This window comes from Monodelphis domestica, chromosome 6, assembly GCF_027887165.1.
Source record: "Monodelphis domestica isolate mMonDom1 chromosome 6, mMonDom1.pri, whole genome shotgun sequence".
In the NCBI taxonomy this organism is placed as follows: domain Eukaryota; kingdom Metazoa; phylum Chordata; class Mammalia; order Didelphimorphia; family Didelphidae; genus Monodelphis; species Monodelphis domestica.
Genome location: NC_077232.1, coordinates 61,360,824 through 61,372,050, shown reverse-complemented (window position 1 = coordinate 61,372,050; position 11,227 = coordinate 61,360,824).

Sequence of the window (11,227 nt, the reverse complement as noted above, 5' to 3'; positions counted from 1 at the left end):
ACAGCAAATAAATAGAAGAAAACTTGGTTTGTTCCCCGGGCTTGACGGGAGCGGGGCTCAAATTGCCAGACCATGGAACAAAAGGACCTCAAATGAGCCCAGTTTGGATGGACCAATGTTTTGATTGAGGAATATGAGGGAATTTGAAGGATCGGGAATAGCACTAGGATTGTTTGAAGATACTCAGGTCCGAGAAGCTGGAGTTTCTGACCAGGGTTAAGCTACAATAGTCCATTAAAAACAAAACAAAACAAAACAAAACATTGCCTTCTGTTTTAGAATCAATGACTCAGATTCTCTCAATTAATCAATTAAATAAAATAAAAAAAAGCTTAAAAATAAATCTATAAAAACTGGGGAAAAAGAATCAATACTAAGTATTGGTTCTAAGGCAGAAGAGCAGTAAGGACTAGGCAATTGGGGTGAAGTGACTTGCCCAGGATCACACAGAGAGGAAGCATCTGAGGTCAGATTTGAACCCAGGACCTCCCATCTCTAGTCTTGGCTCTCTAACCCACGAACCACCTAGTTGTCCCTACATTGCCCCCTTGAGGTATACATCCTGGGGACAGGTAGTGGTGGCAGCAGCATCCTTGACCTGACTATAAGAGCCTGAGGAAGGATGTTGAAGTATGACATTCCCTGGTACTTGTTGGGTACAAGCCCAACTGCTGAGGCATGAAGCCTACAATTTGGGGAGTTGCCAGAAGGTGAACGTAGCTCCTGGCTTATGTTTGTACAGGCCAGCTGGCAAGATGGGTTTCCCTGGCCAAGGGTAAATGAGAGCATGGATAAGCACACAAGCTCAAGAGATTTTCTCTACAAAATAATAGCCCATGTTGGCGGAGAGCTTTAAGGTCTACAAAAGTGCTTTATAATTACCTTATTGGATGTCAACCCCATGAGGCAGGTAGTCCAGGTATTATCCTCACTGTACAGATGAGGAAACTGAGGTTCAGAGAGTGGGAAAAGGCCATTCCAGCATTGCCTAGTATATAGGTAATGGTATCACAGAGAAAGAACTGAAAGATGCTTACTGACCATTTAGTCCAGCCTCCTCAATTGACAGACAAAGAAACTGATGCCCAGAGATAGTCACTAATTTGGTCAGTATCACATAGGTAGGTAGTCAGTGTTGGAGGTGGGATTTGAACCCAGGTCAGAGTTGTGACTCCCCAGGCACTGCTTCCTCCCTTGAGCCACACTGTCCCCAGACAGGCTGCAATTCAGTGTCATTTCCAGGAAACATAGCTGAGACTAGAACCCATGGCTCTTCATTTCAAACTCACTGCTTGTTCCACTATACTCCCAATGGGAAGCTCTTTCATTCTGTTTTGTCTGGTATATATTTAGGTGGCTTTCATTTTAAAAATATGTATTGATTCAACTAATTAATTATATGTAAAATGATATATAGTTTTGAACAAAATTTAAAGAATTGTATATTTTAAATGAGCATAAATATTATGAATACATTTGTTTTAAATTAAACTTAAATGAAGAATACAACAAATTGTAAAGAATTTAAAGAAATGTCCCAGTGTGGTACCTTTCATACCCTAGACTGTTATCAGATAATTTATTATTGTATCATATAGAATATATTACTATCATATAACATTAATATAAGATATGGATCATCAAAATATAATACAGATATGTTATGATATTTTAACAATGTATCATACATGTTCTAATATGATACATGTAGCACGTGTATGGTGGGCCCTTCATATAAGGTAAGATCTGTCCTTGGGGTGCAAAGGGAGACAGAATAGATATCTCTGGTCCCTTCCCCCATTCTTCTCTGATGGAGACTTTTATTCCTGCTGATTGGGGAAGCTGGGGGTTGGGGATAGAGGCCAGCACTCTGCTCTCCTTAGACAGAGGACTAGAAGAATTGCCCCTGCTCTCTTAAATACTGTTCATCGAGGAAATATGACTGGGCTTCAGCTAATTTTTGACTGAGGGGACCCTAAGCTCTTTAGTCTAGGCTTGATCTTTTCCCTACCAAATACCAGTTCCACAATGAACACATATGTCAAACAGCAAAGAAATCTATTTATCCAACTCCCAGGAAAAGAGAAAACAGAGATGGTATACACAGGAGAATACATACTAGACAAAACAGAATGAAAGGGTTTCCCATTGGGAGCGAGGTAACTCAGCTTAACCAAGAGAGAGGGTCCTGGATCTTGCCCACGGGAACATCTCATGCCCAAACTCTCTAGAGTAATAAGCTGGGAATAAGGACGTTGTGGAGATCGTCAGCTCTTCTGCTGAGTTCCCTGAATCTGAAATAGCGTCAGCCTCTTCCATAATCTCTCTCCAAGACAACTTGATACTAAGCTTGAAGAGGATTCTTTTTTTGCACAATCTCAAAGAGGGATTGTCCCGGAGGAGTCCTAAAAGGGGACTCAAAGGGAATTGTGCCTTGGAGAATCCTGAAATGGACAGCTGCCTCTCACCGATTCTTCCTTGCTACTCATGCATCTCCATTGCTAAAGAGAGCCTCATACCAATGGGCTGTGGAGAAGAAGATGAACATTTTGCACAATTAAAAGCACTCCATTAATGTAATCTATAGCAGTCATCACATCACTAACTGAGAGGAAGATCTAAAGGAGATCCATTAGGATTCGTAATCAGTAACGATAATGATGATGGTGATTGCTAGATCAGGGTAACTGGATCTTTGCCCCTGGGTGCCGAAATTTGGCGGGCATTCACAGCAGAAATTGCTACTAATGGATATGTGTGTGGGCTCCTTTGCCATGGGAGGATCCTCCCTCAGGGGTAAACTTTGGTGAACATAGCTGTCTATCCCAAGGGGTAAGGTTTGCTCCACTTTCTGAGGCATGAAAAATCCATTTCTCAGACTCGCCAGCCTTTTGGGCAAGAGAGCTTGGGCTGGAGGCTCCTTTGGGCAGAGGCCCAAGTTTTCCATTAAAAAGACATAGGAAAAGGGAAGATAAAGATGAAATGTGCTTTTATGTGCCTTTGAATCTTCAAAAATGTCTTTTTCTTTCATACTAAAAAATCTTCACACATGACCAAAGCACTTTCTCACTGAGCTGTGGTCTGTGCTCTTTGAACAATCTTCTTTCAGAAAGAGATTAAAGAAATGAGTTCTGTCCTCACAAATATAGAAAGTTGTTTGGAGGGAAACATGCGATGTTTCCAGAATTGAGCTATGGCAAGAAAGGAAGATACCCACGGGGGGAAAGGAGAAGGAAGGAGGAAGGGAGGCCTCGTGGATGGGACACCTGACTTGGAGTCAAGACCACCTCCATGTTATCATCCAGCCTCAGACATTTATTAGCTGTGTGACCCTGGGAAGTATATTTAACCTATCTGAGCCTGTTCTCTCTTCTGTGCTAGGATAATAATATCTACCTTCTAGGACTCTAATAAAGATAAAAGAAGATACTGTATATAAAGCAATTTCCACACTTAAATGATCTCTTAACTATGAGTTATTATTTTTGACAGCATTTCAGTATATATTGGTGTCTATGGTTGTTTAGTCATTTTTTTAGTTATGTCTGCTCTTTATAACCCCATTTGCTGTTTTCTTGGCAAAGATGGTTTTGCTATTATTGCCTTCTTAAGCTCATTTTTACAGATGAGGAAACTGAGTAAAACAGGATGAAATCACTTGCCAAAGGTTATAGCTAGTTAGTATCTGAGGCCAAATTTGAACTCAGGTCTTCTTGACTTGAGGCCTGGCACTCTATCCATTGCCCCACATACTTGGCCCGTTGGTGTCTGTTAGAGTATTTTGATTCTGACTTGTTGCCTGACCTGAAGGGGAATTTGGAAATTTTCCTTGAGGTCTGATGAGGAAGCAAAGAGGATCATGGAGCCTGGAGTCACTCTGGATTGATATATGGTCCCAAGGCCAATTTGTCAAGATTGAGTGGAAAGAAGAGGTCAGAGAATAGGAGGCAGCTCAGGAGTCAGTGCCTTGGGTTTGTCCATTCCTTTCCCCTTAGAGGTTAGGAAAATCCCTGAACTACACAGCTAGTAAATATTTGAGAGTGGAATTGAACTTCTTTCTAATGCCAGGCCAGTGTTCTGTCCACTCATTGGGAAAATGTAGGCAGAAGACATTTTTTTTAGCAAAGTTTTTTTTTTTTGCTTTCTAATGCCAAGGATGGGATCTCTGATATGAGATTTAGATAGGAGACTTTATATTCCTGCTCCCCCATGAACAGTAAAACTGTTGAGAGAGATGCTATTTCTTGAGGCACATTTAAGGGGAAAAAATATTCAGACAAAGAATATTCCAATTTGTCTTTCCACTGGATGTCACCCTCAGCTTGTGTTTGAATCATTGCCATGTGGCCATGAGCCTTGGCAGATGGATTATCCTGTGAGGGACCTTCCCAGCTTCCAGGCTGGGAGTCGATGGCCGATGGGTCTGCCTGGCTCAGGGTCCTTGGATGCACCCAGATTCCAGTCATGGAGAAGAATGATGGTGGGGGAGTGTGATTGGACTATTCAGCCTGGTCCTGAGAGTTCTTTTGTTTTTAGGAAACTTTAGTGGGTCATAGTAAGCAAGGAGGGACAGGGAGGAGAATGGATTCCCTATCAGGGAAATTCCAGGTCAGAACCCTGCCCTAGCTCAGGGAAGCAGCAGGCTTGTGGCTAAGAGGCTGAGACTGAGGTCATTGCTTATTAATATTTATTTGGGGCAGTTGTCTTGGTTAGGAAAGCTTTCTTTGCTTCAAATAGAAATCTGCTAATTGTTGATAAAAATGTTGAATAGAAAATGACCAGACATCTTTGATGTATTATACAAGAGACGACCTTTTAGGATGAAATTGATCCATTAATATCACCCATCCCTATTCTATGGATCCAAATCACTTGACTTAATCTAAATCTGCTTAACTATTTATCACTTAGCCACTATTTTTGACCACAAAGATGGCCTAAGACATTCTATTGATGAATACCTGGGGGTGGCAAGGTGGTACATAGGATGGAAAAATGCTGGACTTAGAGTCAGCAAGACCTGAATTCAAATTTGGTGTGACTCCAGACAACTTAATCTCTGTCTGCTTCAGTTTCCCCATCTGTAAAATAGGTATAATAATAACACCTATCTCCCAGGATTGTTGTGATGATCAAATGAGATAATATTTTTAAGTGTTTTGCAAATTTTAAAGCACTGTAGAAATGCTAGCTATCATTATTACTTTGCCATAATCCATATATACTATGTCTCTGGAATTCCCCTAGGTCCCCTCTTGGTCTAGTTAACCTGTCAAAAAAAAGGAAATGAGATTTAGTTTGACATGACTTGTCCTTGATAAACTCATGCTGACTCTTTTCAGTTACCATTTTCCTTTCTGAATGTTCAAAAACCATATTTTTTAAAGGATATTTATTTTCTTTTTATACATAACAATATAATATGTAACAGTAATATAACACATATGATTTATTACAAATGTGTAATAATTTATAACAAATATGCTCATCTAAAAGAAACAAATTCTCGCATTAGCTATGTCCAAACATCTGTCTTGTTCTTTTTTTCCTCTTTTCTCCTCTCCCTAAGAATGCAGATAATATCATACAGTATTATAATATTATATCTTTAAAAATACGACTTAGACTTTGGTCTGTCTCTGCCATGGTCACTCAGCAATCTCTCTTTCCTTGAGAGTCATTTCTTCTGTCTCTATTACCATCTAATCTTCTAAATTGCTTTCACCTACCATTCCCTATATCACTCTTTCCCTTTTTCTCAGTGAATCCAGTACTTGCCTTTCAGCCTTGCTTTCTCTCCCCCCACCCCATCCTCTGCCTTTTCTCTTGGTGACTTTGGTATTCACACTGATGTGACTTCAAACACAGTGGAATCATGATTTAAGCTCAACCACTCTCATTATCTCCATTTCTATTCTACCTCAGTTATCCATCCAGGTGGTCCCATATTGGTAATTACCGTTACCCTCTTGCAGAAGGGAATAGCTATAGTTGCTTTCAAATTGTCATTACAAGAATGAAGATGGAAACCTTAAAGTCCAAGAAGTTGAAATTCCCCATCCTAATCACAATCTCTTATCTTTCCATACCTCCCTCTTTTCTTCCCTGTTTCTCATTTTTACTCCCTCCACCTTCCTCATTGAGGTTAGGATTTCCTTCCTCCCTTTGAAAATCATTTTCCTCTTTATTTTGCCTTTGAAGCCCTTCTTCTCCCTGTTAACCTTGAGAAGAAAGAAAGGTTCCTCCAGTCCTTTTGGTTTCTCTAAGTAGTCAAGACAACTGGCACTTTAAACAAACAAATCTGTGGCTTGACACTTCCAGAAATGCAAACTTATCACATTCTTGAGAGTCACTGGAAAAATTCCTTTTGTCTTCCATACTTTCTGGCACTGTGATCCTTGGTTCTTTGTTATTCTTCTAACTACTTTCTTGGAGTAAAAATGGGCAAACTAACTATTAAAAAAATAACTTTCTACAAATGACCAAAATTTGTTTTCTCTCTTCTCCACTCCCTCCCTTCTCACTAGAAAAAAAATAAGAACCTTGTGATAAAAATGCATAGACTGACAAAAAAAAATTCCACATTGGCTGTGTCAGAAAACAAATTTTTAATTTGCAGCTTGCATCTGTCATCTTGATGTAACTTTTCATTGATATTTGAGTTACCAAGTTAGAGATTGTATTTATTGCAAACTCTATCAACTTTTTTTTTTAAAAAAAGATCTTCCCATGGACACCAAGCCAATGACAAAGCCAAAACTTGAACCCGGGACTCTTAAACTCATGTCAGCTTTCCATGATGCCATATTGTTATGGCAGAATTGCATCTTGGAGCTAAGATGGCAGAGTAAAGGAAGCTCCTCTCCGCTGATCCCTCCATGTGCACACAAAAAGAAAATAAATTGTCTCAAAACAAAGGAAAACTGTAGGAACTTGTTTCATTGATGTAAGAGGAGAGAGCAGCCCAGGCTGCAGCATTTGTGAGAAATGACAGAACTTGGACAGGTCCAACATGTTGCGACTCTGCCAGAGACAACAAAGCCACAGAATGGGAATGAGCCTAGACTAAACCACTCTGCACAGGTAGAGAGGGCAGAAAACCTACAAACTCACTTTTGGCAATGGAGCCCTGAAGCTACAGGGGAGCAGAGGGGAACTAGGCATAAAGTAACCTACTCACTCCCATGTGGCAGCAGAGTACCAAAGGTAGCAGAGCCCAGAGCAGGGGACCTTCCTAACCCCAGGCCACTTGTCAGAGGCAAAGAAGCAACAGAGCAGGGGTCAGCCCAGGACACAAAGCAATGGAGAAACTAGTAGTATCGGGTGCTGAATATAGCTGGCAAAATAGCTGCAAACCTCTCCAGAGCCAAGCCAGCAGGGCTATCTCGACATACTGCAAAGAACAAGAGCAACCATGCCGACTCCAACTATCGAAGAAAAAGTACTCTGCAAGCTTGGGGCAGTGTGCCCTCTCTTCTAGAAGTAGAAAAGAACCTCAAAAGATAAATAAAGTAAAGGATGAAAAAATCCCCTAGAATAATGAGCAAAAAACAAAAAAAAAAACCCCAACAAAACAACCCTAACTGTAGAAAGTTATTTTAGTGACAAGGAAGACCAAAATAGAAACTCAAAATAGGCCAATAATATCCATAAGGAAACAGGAAGCCTCAAAGTGTGAAAAGATGTCAGGTCTCAAAAGAGCCCTTGGAAGATCTTGGAAAGATGTTTAAAAGTCAAATAATTGGCAGAAAAACTCAACAGCTGAGGGAAAATTCACTTAAGAAATCAACTCCCTAAAAACTAGAATAGGTCAAAAGGAAAGCGAGACATAAAAATACCTTGAAGAAAACAATTCCCTGAGGAATAGAATGAGATAGAAATGGAGAAAATGCCCCCCCCCCCAAAACAAATACTGAAGAAAACTTTAAAGAGTAGGATTGGCCAAATGGAAAAGGAAATGCAAAAACTCAAGGAAGAAAATAACTTCCTTTCTTATGGTCTTTTATTTTATTTTAAAATTTTATTTAATTGATTAATTAAGAAAAATTTTCCAGGGTTACATAGTTCATGTTCTTTCCCTTCCTTACTTCTATCCCCCCTCCCATAGCCAATGTTCAATTCCACTGGGTTTTATATGTATCTTTGATCAATACTTTAATTATTAATTATTTAATTTAATATTAATAATTCAATATCAATAATTAATCATTAAATTATTAATATTTGCACTAGGGTGACTGTTTAGAGTCTATATCCTCAATCATATCCCCATTGACTCATGTGATCAAGCAGTTGTTAAGAAAATAATTTCCTAAAAGTTAGAATTGATTAAATAGAAGCTAATGAAACCATAAGACATCAGGAAACAATAAGAAAACAATTAAATGAAAAAATAGAAGAAAATTTAAAATACTTTGCTAGAAAAACAACCCATCTGGGAAACAGATCCAGGAGAGATAATTTAAGAATCACTGTAATACCTGGAAGTCACAATAAAAAAAAAGCCTGGACATCATGTTGTGAGGAATCATCAGGGGACAATGCCCTGATATCTTGGAACAAGATGGAAATATAAAAATCAAGAGAATCCACTGGTCGTTTCCTGAAAGAAACCCCAAAATAAAATACTCCAGCACTATTGTAGCCAAAATCTAGAACTGGCCAAGGAAAAAGTACTACAAGCTGCCAGAAGGAAACAATTCAAATATCAAGTAGTCACAGTCAAGATTACACAGAACCTAGCAACTTTTGCATTAAAGGTCCAGAAAGCATATTCTGAAAGGCCAAGTATCTAGGACTACAACCTAAAATTATATACCCAACAAAACTGAACATAATCCTCCAGGGGAAAAATGATGTTTAATGAAAGGGAGAAATTTCAGACCTCTCACCAAAAAAACAGAGTTGAAAAGAAAATTTGATGAGCAAATTTGACACTGAAGAGAAGTATAAAAAGTTAGACTTAAGAAGTCTGACAAAGTTGAATTGAAAACATCCATACCTGAGTAGGTAATAATGGAAATAATTAAGATATCTATGATACCTGAGAAAGTAAGGTACTTAATGCATGCAAGATACCTGAAGTACCCGACACTTTAGAACTTAGTCACTATTAGAGCAATGAAAAGGAAAGAAGGAAAGAAGATTTGGAAAGAAGGAAGGAAGCTAAATAAGATGGGTTGATATAAAAAAGTGGTGGGAGAGAAGAACACAGAGAAAAGGAGAGATAGAATTCTAATTATACACTGTGCAATAAATGGCAAATATAGTGGAGAAGAAGATGGATGGGGGCTGGCTATGCTTGAACCTTACTCCCATCAGAATTAGCTTGAAGAGGGAATAATACTCACAGGCAGTCAACTATAGAAATGGATGTTTCACTATAGGGAAATAGGCAGGTAGGGAGAATAAGGGAGGGAGGAATAGACAAAAAAAGACGGTGAATTGGAGGAGACAGTTATCATGGCTATAAAAGGCATTGGAATAGTTTGTAAGACTCCTAATCTTTTATTTTTTGAAAATTTTATTTAATTAATTAATTTAGAATACTTTTCCATGGTTACAAGATTCATGTTCTTTCCCTCCCCTCCCCAACCTTCCTCTCATAGCCAACTCACAATTCCTCTGGGTTTTACATGTGTCATTGATCAAGATCTATTTCCATATTATTGCTATTTGCATTAGCGTGATCGTTTAGAAGACTCCTAATTTTCTGACTGCAGCATTAGTCACAAGGCATACCCTAAGTCCACCACCAAAGGTGAGCTGACGGTTGAAGAGCCCAGGACTAGAAAGTGCCATGAAGAGAGGACTGGTGCCAAGCTCTGGAACTTTGAAGGATTTTCTTCATGAAGTGGACAGAACAGTACATATGTTGCTATTCAGTTGTTTTGCAATTGTGTTTGACTCTTTAGGACCCCATTTGGGATTTTCTTGGCAAAGAAACTGGAGTAGTTTGCCATTTCCTTCTCCAGTTCATTTGACATATAAGGAAACTAAGGCAAACAGGGTGAAGTGACTTGCTTAGAGTCACAGAGCTATTAAGTGTCTAAACTCAGGTCTTCCTGACTCTATGTTTGCAGCTCTATCCCTGCTTCACTATCTATCTGCTCTACAATAGACATGATCTACCCACAAATATATCCATCTCTCCCCTGGACATTTTTAGAGTCTTTCCTGACCCTCAGTGACATAGGAATTGAGTGGAGGGATTTGTCATCCCCTTCTCAGAGAGGATGCCCCATGACAGGTACCACTGCATATTCAGAGGCAATGGATAGCAGCATCAGCCCTTTCTGTCACCCAGAACTATTTGAAGTCATTTCTTTATTTATTCTGCCTTTGCTCTTTGGAAAGAAAAATGAAGCTCATAGCTTATCTATAAAATGTCAGAACAACTAGTGAGTGGAGGCAAGAATGCTGTCCTCTCTGAATGTTGCTTCCTTTGTTCTATTCCCGGGACTAGGGTCCTGAAGTGGTACAGAGGCTGCTGGGTATTATTAGCCCCATTTTATGACAGGAGAAGCTGGGGTTGGGAAATTCACTTCACTCATGCACTTATGTTCATACAGTGAGGAATTTCAGAGACAGAATTTGAGATTGACTTCAAAACCAGCACAGGCATTTATTTTCAGGAAATTGGCATGGGAAAGCCAATATTACACTAAGCAAAGGGCAGTTCAGAGATGGGCCCACTTGGGGGCAGCTAGGTGGCACAGAGGATAGAGAGCCAGACCTGGAGATGAGAGGTCTTGGGTTCAAATCTGGTGGCAGATACTTCAAAGTTCTGTCTCTTAACCCCCATTGCCTAGACCTTACCACTCTTTTGCCTTGGAATCATCCAATACACAATCATCTAAGATGGAAGATAAGGGTTTAAAACAAACAAATAAACAAAAAATAGATGAACTCACTGGTCTTGGACCAGTCTAGTGTATATCATAAGATTAGATTATAGATACAGAGTTAGAAGGGACCTCAGAGGCCACCTAGTCCACCTACCAATCTATAAAGAGGAAATTGGGACCCAGAAAGGTTAAAGGTAACACAGGTCAGGATGTCATACATGGGATTTGAACCTAGGACTTTTGGCTCCAGAGAGAGTGTCTTTCCACTGAACTAGTAGCAGTTTTGAACTAGAGGCAAGGGCTGGGGCAGGATGAGAAGGTTAGAGTTCAGTGGAGCCTCCCACGAGGGACCAGAAGGTTAGAGATGGACTGAGACTCCT